We start from the raw sequence: 16,855 nt of genomic DNA, 5'->3' as shown, positions 1-16,855 counted from the left end.
AAAACATGGCCTTTCTCTTAGTCATCAAATGTCAGCTAGACATTTGCCAGAATCAGGAAACCTGAATTTTAGATGCCTCTGGCCACTAGAAAGATATTTTTTGTTCGTTATGGATAATATGCCAGGATAAAATTTTAAGGGATGAGAAATTTAAATGAGGATAATTAGTTTGTGGTAGTAAATGAAACTTGTATGGAAGAAAAAATGATGTAGCTCCCAGTTAAGGTACCATTGGATTTTTCTGAATCAGTTTCAGTTGTGCTGCAGGGCTGGTTGTGGGATAAAAGCTGCCTTGGCTGCCCTGTGGGGTGATCTTGCTGGGAATGAATGATGGGGAGAGTACAATATTTTGGAATGTTTTTACCTAGTGTTTGTAATTATATTAATGTGTTTGCTGCCCTGGGCTTCTTTGGGAAGCAGGGTAGGATATAAAGGGGGGGGGAGGGAGAATATTAACAATAACAATGTTGTTGTTGTTTAGTCGTTTAGTCGTGTCCGACTCTTCATGACCTCATGGACCAGAGCACACCAGGCACTCCTGTCTTGCACTGCCTCCCACAGTTTGGTCAGGCTCATGTTTGTAGCTTCAAGAACAGTGGCTTCAAGAACAGTGGTTGGACAGTGTTCTCGAAGCTACAAATAATAACAATAGTATTATCTTGGATCTCTGGGTAGCTTTCAATAGCATTGCCCATGGAATTATCAGTAGACTAGTTGAGCTGGATGTTCAAGGTGCCATTGGTGGTGATTCTGCTACTACTTGGATAACTGATTCCAGAAGTTGGTGCTGGGGACCATTTATTGACTTCTTGGCAGTTAGGCTTTGGGATGCCTTACGATTCTCTACTCTTCTAACTGTGTAACAGTTGCATAAAACAGTTGGAAGAGCTCATCCCAAGATTTGGTTTGAAGCACCACCACTGAGAGCCAGTTTTATCTCTTTTTCCGCATAAAATTTAGGTGAGGTTCTAGGTCTCCTGAACTGCAGAGTGTGTGCAGTAACAGTTAGGATGAGGGCTTATAAGGTGAAACTTGGTCTACCCCTGGTGGATGATTCATCCACCCAAGTGAGTGATGTTAACCTCTTTTTGGAAAGGATTGCTTACTGATCCAGCATTATCACTTGAGGCCCAAGTGGCCTATGTCACTCTACGCACCTTTTATTTCCCATGGCTAATATACCAGCTATGACCCTTTCTGGATGTAGATGGCATGGCCACAGTTACCTCTCATTCAAATTAAACAGTCTATTTTATATGGGAATGCCTTTGAAAATGGCATCAAAAAATAAGGCAGGAAGATTTTTAACTGGGTCTGGTTGATTTGGTGTATTGTATCAATGCTTTATCAGTTGCACTGGCTTCCAGTCTATTTCTGAGCCCAATTCAAAGGGCTGTTTTTGACCTTTAAAGCCCTTATTGGCTTAGGATGAGGGTAACTGAAAGATAATCCTCTCATATATTGCTACTCAGACTTTGAGATATTATTCAGAGCTCCTGTTCCAGGTGCCTCCACCGAATTATATGAGTCAGGTAGCTTTTTGTTGTGGAACACCTGCATAGAGAGGCTTGACTGCTGATTCCTTTATGGTCATTTTGGCACCTGATGATGATGATGATTTCAGGCCTTTAAAAACCTGCAGTATTCACTTTTAAATCCACTGCTTATCTGTTCTGTATTTTTAGTTATGCTGTGAAACTGGATTGCTGACTGTTTTATGCTGAAATTTGTTTTCTGTATTTTATTATTTTATGAGCCCCCTGATGACCTTTGTTGTTGTGTTGCCTGTATAACTTCCACAGATAAACAAGTTCTATATGTACTGTGTGAAAGATAATTAGATCAGGGGGTTTCAATCTTCCTTAAGGGAACCCTTAAACATTTCTCATAAAATCCCTGCACATTTGACATTTTTTAAAAAGCTAGTACAGTATGGTGTATTGGTTAGAGTGTCTGACTAGGATTTTGGATAACATAGTTCAAATCCTCAGCCATCAAGTTGACTGGGTAAGTTTGGGCCAGCTTCTGCCTCACAGCCTAGCCTGCTTCCTCTGCTGAATTCTGTGTACCAAGGTGCTACCAGGCTGTTGTCTGACCTGCTAGCTTGCTGACCTTGGAATGTTGTAGAATGTAGAGGATTACTGTACTTTAAATAGGGTACTGACCAGACCTGTTGGACCTCCTCACTACCTGTTTGTCACGAGAGTATGTCAGAGAATTGTGCTTTTGTTCACTTGCAACTACGTTATATGTTGGAGGAGAAGATGCATTGTTGCAGACAAGTTGTCATTCAAGGAAGTTGCCATTATTTGACCTCTGATAAGTTTCCAAGGAACTCTGGGTTACAGTTTTGTAAGCCGTTGGCTTAGAATGGTTATGAAGTCAAACATCATTTTTTCACACTCAGCAATGCTTTGTCATTGCCAGTTTTTGCTGTATTTCAATGACATTATTTGAACTCAAGGGTATTAAAGGCAGTTGGTGGAGGTAGAAAATTGCTGCCCCACCCCCATTAGTAAAACATTTTTTTTGGGGGGAGTATTGTTGCTTGTAGTGTGTACATTATTCCCACATTTACCTCTGGTAAACAGCTTTTGCAAGTTATTTTTATTACTTCTAGTACCTGTGAGACTAGAGTTGACATTAGGACAAAATTAATTTGTCCGTACAAAAGGGTGCAATTTGTGTCTCTGCTTTTTAAAAAAATAAGTGTCTACTCTCTAGCTCCTTTTACTTAGAGATCTGGCATACTGTTCAAAGCATTTTTTAGTTTAAAAACTTGAATATAATGTCTTCTATTGATTTATATAACTTGAAACCAAAATTTCTAGAACAGCTTTGCAAATGCAGTAGATATTGCCCATTCTAGTTCTACAGTGATTTCCAAAAGGCAGATTATAAGAGGCTTTATCAGTGGGTTGCTAGACTGGCAGTAGTGAGAGTAGAAAACAATGCAGCACGGGGGGGTTAATGCACAACTGATATTTGTATCAGGGATAGTCAAAATATGGATTTTTAATAAGGACAGAAAGTGGTGGGAATGGGGAAACTAGGAATCAAGTATGTTACTGAAAAATTGTGAAAACAAAATTGCAGGGTTTTTAGGGGGAGGAAGTATTCTTAATGGGTTTGCAAGCATCATTAGAGATGACTATTTTTAACTTACGGGCCCCCAACCAAATTGCCTCTAATTGGAAACTGAGATGTGAATAAAAATAGATGTGCACCTTAACATCTTGATGACTCTTGGCATGCAAGTGGAGCTTTTAAAAGATTATAGGCACAATGAGGTATGTATTGCTGTTAGTGAGATGCCCACCAAATAAACTTGGTTGTGTCTTCCTGGTTCCTTGAAATGTTATGTTGATAGAATCCATTATTTAAAATTGTATTGCAAGCAGCTGCATACCTAGACACTCTGGCAGGTAAGATTGTTTCTTTCATGCAATAAACCAGAATAGCTTTTAAAATGAGTTACTGTTTTATCTTGTTTAAGCTATTGTTGTCTCTCATATATTAATATAGCAGCAAATGAGATCACTATGCAACGACGGGCCAAATATAAAATGGGTCAGTAAATAGGTAGGTGGGCTAGTACATTTTTATGAATCTGGATTCAATACCTTTTGATGATTTTGTAAGCCTCACTTAAAGTACAATTTACGCTGCACCCATATGCATATCCGTCTAGTAGTAAATTCCACCTAAGTTGGTGGGACTTGAAACCCAATTCTATGCATAATTAATTATGCCTAAGGTCATTAATTTATTTTATTTAGAAATTAATCAGTTTATTTTATTTATATATCCAACTTGATTTACAAGGCAGCTTACAAATCAGTCCTTTGCATGTCTACACAGAAGTAAGTCCACTTGTGTTCAGTTGCATTTACTCCCTATGAAGCATGCTTAGGAATGGTGCCTAAGGCTCAGATCCTATGCATGCTTAGGAGTAAGCCCCATTTAATATGGTGGGATCGCTTTCTGAATTCACATGCTTAGGATTGCACTGGAAATGATGATACAGCTTTTAGCTCATATGGAAATAAAAATGAACTGAAACGGAATTGCAGGATGCAGTTAATAAAATGAGCAGTAGCAAAACCCATACTGTACTGTACTGTCAGAAAGTAGGCCAACAAAAATGGAATGAATTGTTATAGCAACAATGATAGCAAAAATCCACAATAAAAAGAAAAACAATAGTCGAAAAAATGAAACATGACATTTGATGAGCAGAAACTAAAGACAGAGAATAACAGCTCAATTCAACAGGAGTGAAATTAGCAAAAACTAGTCCCACAGATGTTGAGCAGGTTGTATAGGCTCTGAAAAAACCCCTGCTTTAACCTCCAGGGAGGTTCACATCCTTGATGGTACTGCTGAAAAAGTTGTGCCCTGTGTTAACCACCCACTGCAACCCAAATGGTGGTGCAACTTGAAGCAGCAACTCTTGAAAGATCAACATGGATGGACTTGTGAAATAGGAGGCAGTCAATGGCCTTAGGTGTGCCAACTTTGCATAGGGTCTCTGTGTTACTTGCAATTAGGTATGCATGCTATTGGACTGTCATGGTAGTATTTTAATGAACATAGTGCCTTGAGTCCTATACAACACTTGTCTGAGGTAAGCTTTAGTAGGACATATTTCTAGTAAAGATTGCTTTACATAGCTCCACAGTCAGAACATGACTGTAGTTTGCTGAAGTCATTTTGAGCCAAGAGGCCTTTAGAGCTTGGTGGCATTGGTTCTGTACTGAATCAACTTGCTTCTATCATGGATGGCACTTTGTGTACTTTCCTTTCTAATCCTTGAAGTTATATATGTAAGAGGACTAAATGGTGGCCTTTAAGTAACTAGCTACGCTACAGAAAGCATGAAATGTACTGAAAGCTCATCTTCATATAAGCTGCTGTCTTATGTTCAAAGTTCACATCTTCAGAAATATGTCATTCAGCAGGACTAAATTCATGCTCCTCTTAGAGCTGTAATAATTGTTTTTATGAGCCAGCTGCAATGATAATTTCAGAGCTTGGGTGTTGTGCAGTAATTATCAGCATATGGTTTTCTTGGGACAGGGAATTGCAAGGTAGTGACTCTGTGGAGAGTTTGAAGGGAGGTGGTAAGGAATTAATTTCTCAAGTAGCAGGGTTTAATTTGAGCCATGGCCTACCTCTGGAAGAAGAAGTGATGATAAAGAATTTGCAGAGGGCATTTCTCCACAGTCAGCACACCGGGTGGCTTTCAAGCAGAGGGAGCCCTGGAACATACTTCAGAAATCAAGCAGTGTTTTAATAGCTGTGGTAGCCTGATAATGAAAATGGAGGAAGGGACATATTTCTGTGAGATCCAGAGACATGTCATTTGTACTAGGAACTATGCTTAATTTATGCTTTCTGACAAAATAAAATAAAGGTTGCATGGACATCCTGAGCTAAACAATCTCACACTTTTACAAGCACCCAAGTTAAGCCTTCTAATAACTTCAAGTCTTTTTGCGTGCCCACAAAAAGCCTGCATTCTTCTCTTCTGCCTTCTTCCTTTGTTAGCTAAGCATCCCAACAACCTACCTGTGGTGCCAGGGAAGACAGTTGAAGTGGGTGATAGGATACTCCAGCTCCATTGTGGAACATCACTTCCTGCTAGGGAGGGCACTGGGACTTCAACTTTCAGAATCCCTAATGGGAAAATGACTGTTTTATTCCCACAAGGGACAAGGTCATTGGACTCTCTGGCATTTCTAGTAGAAATTTATGTGAATAATGCTTTTTCATTAGAGTTGATAAGACTGATGATCCTAGTCCTTCCTGTGGTGGAAATGGTTGTCCCAGCAGAGAGGATTAGACAAATTAATAGAATAATAGAGCTGGAAAGCATCACAAGGGCAATCTAGTCCAACTCCCTGCAATGCAGGAATCTGTTGCCCAATGTGATAGCCAAGAGTTGAGAATTCACTATTCAATTCTACACTTAGGGTTGAATTCACTGAGTGACCTTTGCCACTTCACATCTCACTCCAATTTTCAGTTTGCAAATAATACAGACCTACCATTTGGTCTTATTGTAAGGCTTAGCAGGACTACATGTGCGAAGCCCCTTAAACACTGCAAGTGTGATGTAAATACTAAGAATTATTACTACTCTCACTTGAAGCTAAGTAAAAGGTCAGTGATTTAGGAGTGTTGTAATGAGAGTTGCTTTATAAAACATGTTCTTCTTCTTTATCTGTAGATTACATCTGGCTGCATCTCCAAGTGGCATCTAATGCTATCTTCATAGAATGATGTCCTTGCTCTTACAGAAGAATGATTTTGTTTGGTAGAGCCTCACAAGTGGTCCCAGAAAGAGCTGTCCAATATTTGATGTTTTCTCTCTAATGGTAAGTTTCTCCAAAAGTGGTTTACTACATTACTTTATTTATATAACTAAAAACAACCCCAGGAAGTCCCCCCCCCCATAAAAAAGCACATTCTTTAACATATTAAATAGGTTGCTCTGTAGTGTCAGGTCCTGCTGGTTTGAGTTCAAGACTGAGGCTTGCAATTTGCCCACAGCTGGCTCCTACCTGCCTTGCTAAAATGTCTATCTGAGTCCATTGTAACATAGGGATTTCATGGACCGTTAAGGGTGAATGACTTTTCTGTTGTAAAAGAAGCTGTCTTGCTTTAAAATCTGTTCAGAGCTCAGGGTTTAGACTATCAAGGTGTTACTACAGATTTCTATTGAATAATCAACACCAATACTTTTCTGCACTGTAACCCTCCCCTTAAAAAAAACCTAGTTGGCAATAGGATTTCCTGAGGGCTATCTTAAGTAGTAAGTGGAGGTGGCAGGTTGTGCTTTCCCTTTCCTATGCCTGGTCCCCCCCCCCCCAGCAAAGACCTGTTGCCCCTTCCAGCCACTGTTGTTTCCTTCACCCCTCCAACATTAAATGTTTCTGGGGTGGAGAGAATGGGGGAGTTGCCTAGTAACAGTTATGTACTGTAGTACAGCTTCTGCATCAACTGATTTTCAGGATGTTGTTAGTGTGAGAAAGATTGTAGCAGAATGGAAGGAGAGAGATGCAACTTAGAGAAGAGAAGGAAAGATTAGGAGGTGATGGTCAGCTCTTAAGTTCTTGCCTCTCCTCTTCCTCCTCCTGGGTTGTCAGCTAGGGGCCAGACATGATGTAGAGGCTGTCAGTGGCTAATTTCTGTTTTGAACTGAATTACCTATCATGTTAAAGGCACTGCTGTTATAGATCACAGGTAGCATCTTTTAATGCTATAATACAGGCAGCAAAGTTACCATTTTGAATTGTGAGATCAATACAGGAAGAGATGTTCCCTTTTTAAAACAAAAACCGTAATTGAAAGGGCATGTTACCCTTGCAGACACTTACTGGATGAGGACTGCTTTCCATAATGCAATTTGCACTTGAAATAACATTTCTACGAGTCACCCCTCTGGGTAGGATTTATGCCCATGCCTAATTCAAATCAGACATGAGTGCCTAAAATCTGGAGGCATCCCATAGAAATACATCCTTACTGCCTTGCAATAACTCATGGGAATGATTTGCTGATGGACTCCTATGAGTAAAAATAATACTATGGTGAGTCTGCCTTTTCTTTATATATGGAGAACCAGCTTTTATTTAACTCTGCTAATTCACCAATGCTTGTGGAGCATTTCTTACTTTTCTCCCACTCCCACTGTGCACATACATTCAAAACCTTCTAACCACTGCCACAAATTGATATTATTCTGTTTACAAAAGCCTTCATCTATACTTCAGTTGGTTACATTTAAGACTTACGTTTGCTGTAATAAGGCCACTGTATTCTTCAGGGGTGGCCCGGCATGTTTTGATGCTCTAGGCAAAATGCCCTTTCACTGCTGCCCTCCTGACACCCTGACACCTGCAGATCCAGGCCCCCTCTTTGGCCCTGCTTTCATGGCTGCACCACTACCACTCTGCAGTGTTAGCAGTGAGAGCAGGAGTGCTGTGGTGGCAGCAGTTATGGTATGGGTGTGTAGGGCTGGCAGCAGTGCAATGGGGTGGGTGGGTTAGGAACTGGATCTGCTGCTTTAGGCTAATTGCTTGACCTCGCCTCATGGAAGTGCCGGCCTTTGTATCTTTAAATGACAGTTAACAGATGTTTACATAAGTCTGGTTCACAAAGTGTAGTTCTTAACACTATTTAACTTGTATGCCATTTACCCTTAGTCCATTTTTCACAGTCATTCTTACCACCAGGTGGACTTCAGCTAGTTTCTTTGGAGCCAGATTGCAGGCATTTCTCACTGTGCTCAGCTTCAGAAGCTCCTTGCTGAATTCTGCTCGCTGCTCAACACCCTTATATAGACTCAGCAGTCTGAGAGTCCTCAACACCACCAAGACTGTCAGCGCAGGCAGGGAGAGCTCAGGGCTGCAAGGCAGGTGGTAGAATCCCTAATCTGTCCCAACTAGCCAATGCCAGGAACACACACTCTAACCCCCCCTCCGCCCCCAACCGGACAAAGAGCCTGGAGAGAGAAAGGGAATTTATATAGACTACAGCAACTCCTCCTCCCTGACCCTCAAGTCTTCCCTTTTGCTGCACTGAGTACTCAAGTGGGCACAGCTGGATGAGATCCACTCCATTCTGTTCAACCACCCAGGTGTACAGACCAGAATGGCCTCTTCATCTATATTCAGATCATGCCTGAGAGAGGTCTTACTCAGAGCTGACCTGGCATTCAGAAACAGTAGACCTGGGGGCTGGCTGATAGGACAACTGCAATTCCCCAGGTTGGAGTAGGGGCTGGCACATGATGCAGTCACTGACTGCATGTGCTGCATGCCCCTTACCTGGCCTCTCCCACCCACCCATCATAGCATACTTCCCTCTGCCCTAAACCACTGTGATTGCTCACTACTACTCACTTCTCAGGCACATCCTATGCGCCTTTATTTAAAAAGGAAAAAACCTCCAAATTTTAACACCCACATGTTAAAGCCATTTAAGAACAATTTAAAACATTTTAAACAGATGAGGTATTCAAAACAGTAGCAGAGACCCCATCCGAAAGCCCTAGGCAATACCCCAACCCAAGAGATTGTTCCAGCTTGTTCTGCAGCAGCCTTTTTGTAGCTGGAGTGAGTTCTCTAGCACTCACAGCAAGATGTAGCGTAGCAAAAACTTGGTTGGGGGGGTGTCACACCAGCTATCTAGCCTAATTGTCACAGGGTGGCTGATATGATTATTATTTGGGGGGTATTGGTGTATTCTTTTATGTTTTTGCTCTGGATGCTCATGACTGACAGCTGAAGGCTGTGGTCCAGTGAAGGAAGGCCCACAAAGACAGGGAAAAGGCGTAGTACCAGGGTTTGCAAGTGTGCCTTAAGGCAGTAATGTGAATGCAGACCCACACAATAAATGTCTTTCCTTCACTATCCCTCAGCTTACATGTGCTTTTACGGTTTGATGTTGTTTCTGCACACCATCAAATTAATGGCTCATGGTTTACCATGTCAACTGCTGTATAGGTGAAGGAGATGAATGTAGTTGGAGTGCAATTACGAGCCTGTGGCCATCTGGTTTAAGTTCCTGGAGCATAATCTGCCTGAAACAAACTGTACACAGTGTTAAAACATTTTGACAGAAGTCTAACCTTTAGCATCTGCACTATGTATTCTAAGTATGGGTGTTAAAGTTTCTAGCTAGCACCCTTGGCTTTTTCCCTGTAATAATGCTATGGAGGATTGTTTTTATCTTCATCAGTGAAACAACACTTTGCTTCTTGCTATTGAACTATATCTATCTATCTATCTATCTATCTATCTATCTATCTATCTATCATCTATAGTGGATAATAGTTTAACATTTATGTGAAAGACTTAGTTGTCCAATTCTAGTGTACATTCTTTTGTATGGTGAGGTACAGGATGATGACCGAAGTTTAGATCTTAAAATATCGGATCTCCTGTTTACTGTTAATTCAGAATGCCAAGCTAAATAGTACAGTGTATGAATTTTCCTACATCTGCTGGTTATGTGAAATAAAATTTTGGAAAATGGCTATAAAGATAATAAATATGTAAAATCCATACCTAAACCAAACCAGTCAGCTGGATTTTGTTGGATATTAAACCTCAAAGTATTAATGTACAAATTATTGACTGCAGGTAGAATTATATTTGCAAGATTTTGGAAACTGAATAGCAGAGCTCCCATATACTAGGTAAATAGGAGATGTTATAACTAAAGTTACAGTTTCTTAAAACAAAACAAAACAAAACAAAATTTGGTGAAACGTGAGAGAATCGTGGTAGAATATCTGCTGTGATATTAATGCAGCTTGTTTAAACATTTTAAACCCAATATTAAGAGATGCTGCAGTGTAATTAATTTATTTACTGTGTATGAACTGGACCCACTTGATATGGATGACCTAATGATCCCCTTTGTTAATGGTAAACTCGTCCTCTAAGTGTAGATACTTTTGGAACTAAAATAGCATGGGGTGGGGAGTGCTGGCAGGTTTGAGGAAGCCCCCAAGGTTGCAGAATACAAAAAATTATTTGGAAACCTTCCTAAAATGTGAGGGGGGGGGGGGTTGAGATAATTTGAAATTAGTTGTACAGTGGTGCCTCGCAAGACGAAAAGAATCCGTTCTGTGATTCTCTTCGTCTAGCGGTTTTTTCGTCTTGCGAAGCAAGCCCATTGACAGATTAGCAGATTAGTGCTTTTAGCGGCTTTTAGCGGCTTTTAGCGGCTTTTAGCGGCTTATCTGCTGATCGGATCAGCTGATAAGCGGCTTAGCGGCTTAGAAAAAGGGGGGGGAGAGGAAAAAAACCAGCAGGAACTCGCAAGACATTGTCGTCTTGCGAAGCAAGCCCATAGGAAATTCGTTTTGCGAAGCACCTCCAAAACGGAAAACTCTTTCGTCTAGCGAGTATTCCGTCTTGCGAGGCATTCATCTTGCGGGGCACCACTGTACCTTGGTTGCCAAATGCCTTGGAACTCGTACATTTTGGCTCCCGGATGATCAAAAACCGGAAGTGAGTATTCCGGTTTCCAAGCGATTTTCGGAAGCCAAACGTCCACCACGGCTTCCACTTGGCTGCAACCACAGTAAACACATACAAAGAGTTGTATACAAAATTATTCACAAATTATCTTAATTTATATATAATAGCCCAGGTATACAGATAACAGTAAAGGTGAATGACCCCTGGACAGTTAAGTCCAGTCAAAATGACTGGGGTGTGGCGCTCATCTTGTGTCAGGCCAAGGAAGCCAGTGTTTGTCCACAGACACTTTTCCGGATAATTTTTTTTACATATAAAAGAAAAAAGGGACACCCAGTCTTAAGGTCTAGGTACTTGTTGACTCCACAGAAACATGGAAAGATTTTGCTAAATTTGAGTTTAGACTAGTATCATAACAATATACAGATTCAAATTCTGTCCTAAGAAACTCAGAGATGGCCATAAGAAAGCACTGAATATTGGGATCAGTGAGTATGGCCTTAGCAACATGCTCTATCTAGACTGCATTTGGGTAGCCCTTAACAGTTATCAAGCTAGGTTTGATCAGTGTGGTCATAGTGCAGCAGTCTTGCAGCTGGCCCTAAATATGTCATTTGCTTTGGCTAGTTACATGTAAGACAGCAAAGCATGTGACTGGGATAGTTGCCTTTGAGGTTATAGAGAAGAAAAAACTCAATAGCTATGACCATATGAGCTGGTTTGAGACCTATGGAGCCAGGGAGCTTTGTCCATTACTTAAGATGATCTAATAATTGTAATCATGATTAGGGACTATTGAAGCATGGAAGTACTACTGACACATGCAGAAGCCTGCTCAGCCCCCACCTCGGTCCTTTTCATGAGAGGCTGTGAAATAACAAGATGTTCCTTAAATTCCTATGAATGTTGAGGTTGTTTTACTTGCTGGTTTTCTGCCCTTTTTTGCCTTTAGGGTGACTCTAGTTGGCTGCCAAGAATTTTGCACCCTTTTCAAAAGGAAAGCTGAGCTTGAGCATTAGAACTGGCAACCCAATTATTCATGACAAGGAAGCTCATTCTTACATACAAGCTTCGTTTTATGAAAGGTGTCCCCTCTTCCCTTTTCACGGATTTGCTTCACATCAAATGCTTCTCCTCCCTCCCCCATTTCTCTCAGTTCCCTTTATCTGACTGACAGCAGAATTCTAAACATTAGCCTAATATGCTTTCCTGTTTTTATTTTTACATCCTCTGTTTCCAGTGATATGTCGCCTCATCGTTCCCAGAATATATTCCCTTTTGCAGATGCTTCCTGCTCAAGTGTTTGGGGGAAGAGGGGATGTGAGACTGGTGAAATCTGCATAAAGAACTACTGTTCATAGCTATATGATACAATGTTAAGAGCGCTGCTGTATAATATGTCTTCCTTATTCCAGTAAAATTAAAATTAATTCTAATTAAGTGCAAGTTAACCTCTGCACCCATTGCTAATGAATGGAATATGCGATTAACTTACCTTGCGGTGATAGAGGTTTTATAAAATCACTTTGAAGTAAAATGTCACTGTGTATGTATCTTGAATTTTTAATCTGTTTAACTGTTCAGTTCTCAGTGAATTATTTGGAAGCAGCAGTTCTCAGGAATGCTGCCTTGTTTGCAAACAAAGGGTTGTATCCAATGTTAGCCTTACTCCCACTAATTTGGGCTCATTAATTTCAGTGGGTCTACTCTAAGTTATCTCTTGAGAGAAACAATCTGACACCATTCTGTGCTCAAACTATGGCTCTTGGACAAGCTTGTAATGTGCCGGTGATGTAACTGCATTTGTAGTTACTGAAGGCTGTTTTCACTGCACAACAAGTTTTATACCTGCACCATAGAGTTGAAGGCAATAGTAAATTTCATAGTCCTGTGTGAAGGTACTGAAGCTTTGTCAAAAGGTAAAGCAAAGTACAGTTCTGTTGAAGGCAAGTGCTTTTGTGTGGAAATGCAAATGTTTGAATTTAGTAACAATGCAGTTCTGTGTTTTATTAGCAATAGAACCCGTTGGTTTTTTTTGGGATGTCAGCCATCATTTCTCTCACAGGAGCTGTAAAGCAGAATCCTCTTCTTTCAGTCCCCACTTTGTATTGACCACCCATGTCCAACACTTAATAGTTGATGTCTTCATATTTCAGAATAATGAGGAAGTAAGGAATATTTTTTGAAGAAATGGAAGAAAGTGTGAGGATGACTGGGGTTAGATATCTGCCAGAAGAAGACACTGCCTAATCATCAGGGTCAATGAAAACAGATGTTTGCTATCCTTTCCCAAATGTAAAAAAAAAGAACGTTAACAGAAAAGCATTTTCCTCCACAGATCTGCGAGGTAGCCTGCTTCTCACTACAGTGGCTGACAAATAGACCCTGATAAAAGAATGGAGATAATCAAGACAGGTATTTTAATGCTTTGATACAGGTTATGTTTTCATTAACATCCCATTATTTTCTATATGCACAGCAGAATGGTCAGAAAGTACTTTCCCAGATATGCAGTGTGAGAAAATAGAAGTGGATTCTTCAAAAATACTTATCCTGGTTTGATTGGCATGGGACTGCCCCAACATGTCACTGGCTCAACACATGTGGCAGGCTACACTCTGGACATTGTATTTTCAACTGGACAGGAAGAGAGTGATCTGAAAGTAGGGGATATTCCTGTTGAGATTTAGGATTTCAGCACCTTTTCCCCCTTTGCAGAGCCAAGGGACCTTCTAGGCTGATAGATCCAATGGGTTTCCAGATGAGACTGAGAAATTTCCCAGCTATTATGACAGGCACTTCAGTCGAAGCTCTTGCTGCAACATCTGAATGGCTTAGGCCATGGACAAGAGCACCCTCTCCCACTTCATGGAGCCCACTTGGCTCCATGGTATTCTCCAGAGCTTAGTGTGAGAAAACAAGCTGGGAGATGGCTCAAACACCAGCATAGGAAAACTCAGGTTGAATAAAATGGAACATTGGTGAGAGCTCATCATTGAGCCTACCTAGTGGCAGTGAACTCCATTGTATCTTTATTGTGCCATCCAGCAGAGCTTTTCTGGGTGTTCCAGGGCCTCTTGCAATTTGGCCAAAAGGAGGTGGCAGAATTGACGGTAGCTCTCTGTAACTTGTTTGCAAAGCATTTTGAGAATAAAATAACTTGTGCTCACAAGGATCTTGACTCTGCTTTTACAGCAGACAAATCTGTAGATGAAGCAGATGAAGGGGTGTCAAAAGCACTGTCTGGTCCAGTTGTGCTGAATGAGTTTCAGTTGGTAAGGCATGAGGATGTGGCCAAGGTGCTTGGATCAGTCAGGGTGACCACTTGCACTCTGGACCCTAGACCCTCTTGTTGATAAAAACTAGCAGGCAGGGGACAGCTGCCTGGGCCAGGGATGGGCAGCGGTGTAGCTAACTGCTCCGGCACCCAGAGTGGCGGGGGCAGAGCGAGCCACCCACGAGGGTGGGGCGAGCCGCCCCCGGGGGCCCGCAGTAATGCCACAAGAGTAGGTGGTCCCTGCCTGTTCGAAGGAGGCAGTGGTAAAACCACTCCTCAAGAAACCTTTCATGGATTCGGAAAATCTAAGTAATTGCCAGTCAGTTGCCAATTTCCCCTTCATGGGCAAAGTCCTTGAGCCAGTAGTCGCAGATGAGATCCAAGTGATTTTTATTTTGATCACTTCCCTGTGATCTTCAGATGAAGGGCGGTATACAAATAGTAGTAGTAGTAATAATAATAATGATGATGATGATGTTCTCTGTTTGTAGGAGAGACTGTATGTAGTGCCTTTGTAACTACTTTTGTAGTTTATTACTAGAAGACAGGGACTGTCTTTGTTATCCTTTTCCAATTTCACCCATATTTATCTTGTATACTTCTCACCAGTTACATTCTTCAATTTGTTTTTTTTTAATAATGATATTTATTGAATTTTCACAAATTATATAAACATACTACAAACAAACACAAAAACAAACAAGTATAATTTCAAGACCCTATTTTCTTAAACCTTACTTCACCGACCTCCTCATACCTCCCCTTTCTGCATTCCAATTTCAATTTTAATTCAGCAAATCCTCACCCTTAGTTTTATCTAGTTATATTCTTTTCTTTTCTTTTAACTTAATCTTTACAGCTGTAGTCCACTTACTTTCTATAATCATAACATTTTAACACTCATTAATTTTACAATATCTCTTAAGATAAGTTTTAAATTTCTTCCAATCTTCTTCCGCCGTCTCTTTCCTCTGGTCCCGGATTCTGCCAGTCATTTCAGCCAGTCCCATGTAATCTATCACCTTCATCTGCCATTCTTCCAGCATGGGTAGATCTTGTGTCTTCCAATACTTTGCTATGAGTATTCTTGCTGCTGTTGTGGCATACATAAAAATGTTCTATCTCTCTTTGACACCAATTGGCCGACAATGCCCAGGAGAAAGGCCTCTGGTTTCTTAGGGAAGGTACATTTAAGTACCTTTTTCATTTCATTATATATCATTTCCCAGAAGTCCTTAATCTTTGGGCACGTCCACCAAAGGTGAAAGAAAGTACCTTCAGTTTCTTTGCATTTCCAACATTTATTATCAGACAAGTGGTATATTTTTGCAAGCTTGACTGGGGTCATGTACCACCTATAAATCATTTTCATAATATTTTCCTTTAAGGCATTACATGCCGTGAATTTCATACCGGTGGTCCACAACTGCTCCCAGTCAGCAAACATAATATTATGACCAATATCTTGTGCCCTACATTCTTCAATTTGTCTCACTCTCCCTACATCTTCATAGCACACCTTCTATGCACTTCTAAAGTGCTTTAAAACTAAGCTCAACTTCCTTTCATACAGAGATCTTTGAATTACCAGTCTACATTTCTCCAAGGTGCTTAACACGCCTATGGCTGCTGGTTATTTTTGCTTCTTTGACTAAATAGCGAGAAGGAACAGTATTTTTTACATAGTTATGTGCCATTAAATGCAATTCTGTATGTATTTGGGGGCAGATCTTAAATCTCTTCAGAGATATCGTCTAGGGATGTGTCCTCTGATTTGGGAGCCTTGTTGGAAGCCGCCCAGAGTGGCTGAGGGGACCCAGCCAGATGGGTGGGGTATAAATAATAAATTATTATTATTATTAAGGAAACTGCTGTAGCCAAAAGTACATTGTTGCCAGTACATGAATGCCAACCATGAGGGTTGGCATGACAATTGAGATTTTCATCATTTCCAGGACACATCCTCTGATTGCAGGAGTTGCACTTAGGCTGTAAACCTGTGACTAGGTTGTATGCTTTTAGACCGGGGATTTATGTGGTTGAATGCTTCCCCATACCAAACTGCCTCAATCTTGAAAACTGACATGCCAGGTGGAAGTCTGCTATTCTCCCTGACATGCTTGGGTTTTCTATGTGCAAAAAAATTGTATGTGTGTACGAACATCCATTTTGTGAGCTCCACCAGCAGTCAGAAGTGGTACAACCCAATTCCAAGTGCATTTAAATATTTATAAGCTGCCTTTTAAGTCCACTGAAGTCAGTGAACAAAATATAAACATAAAAACACAATAATGTAGTATTTTAATAAAATATTATGTTAAATAGCTATAATGTTGGCTACTCCTGCTTTAGGCCTTTAAAAGTCAAAACCAGTACTTTCAATTGGGCCCTAAAATGCATCAAAATAATATACGTTTTGTAGATGAAATTATTCTCCTTTAGAGCTGCATAATTCTTCAGTTTGTGTAGAAATTTTGTATTGAAAGATACATTGTTTACATTAACTTGTATGCTGAAATAGAGGAATTTATATGCAGAGTTTGTGGTGTCGTGGTGTTTTATGTGAAACTCAAAATTATGT

The 16,855-nt window shown here is 40.6% G+C and overlaps 1 protein-coding gene across 5 annotated transcripts in view; it reads left to right on the top strand.

Moving 5' to 3' along the window:
• LOC310692640 (ankyrin repeat and fibronectin type-III domain-containing protein 1-like) overlaps nt 1–16,855 on the top strand; it is a 346,685-nt gene that overhangs the window by 6,524 nt on the left and 323,306 nt on the right. For 4 of the 5 annotated variants that reach the window (XM_083473610.1, XM_083473609.1, XM_083473608.1 and 1 more), the window contains exon 2: nt 6,233–6,380. The gene's annotated coding sequence lies outside the window, so the exon portion shown is untranslated. Of the gene's footprint in view, nt 1–6,232; nt 6,381–13,335; nt 13,413–16,855 lie in introns of all 5 variants that reach the window. The other variant, XM_083473607.1, reaches the window with a different exon arrangement.

The sequence above is a fragment of the Podarcis liolepis genome, assembly GCF_965112155.1.
Source record: "Podarcis liolepis genome assembly, chromosome: 14".
Classification (NCBI taxonomy): Eukaryota; Metazoa; Chordata; class Lepidosauria; order Squamata; family Lacertidae; genus Podarcis; species Podarcis liolepis.
This window is presented reverse-complemented; position numbering and strand designations above follow the sequence as displayed.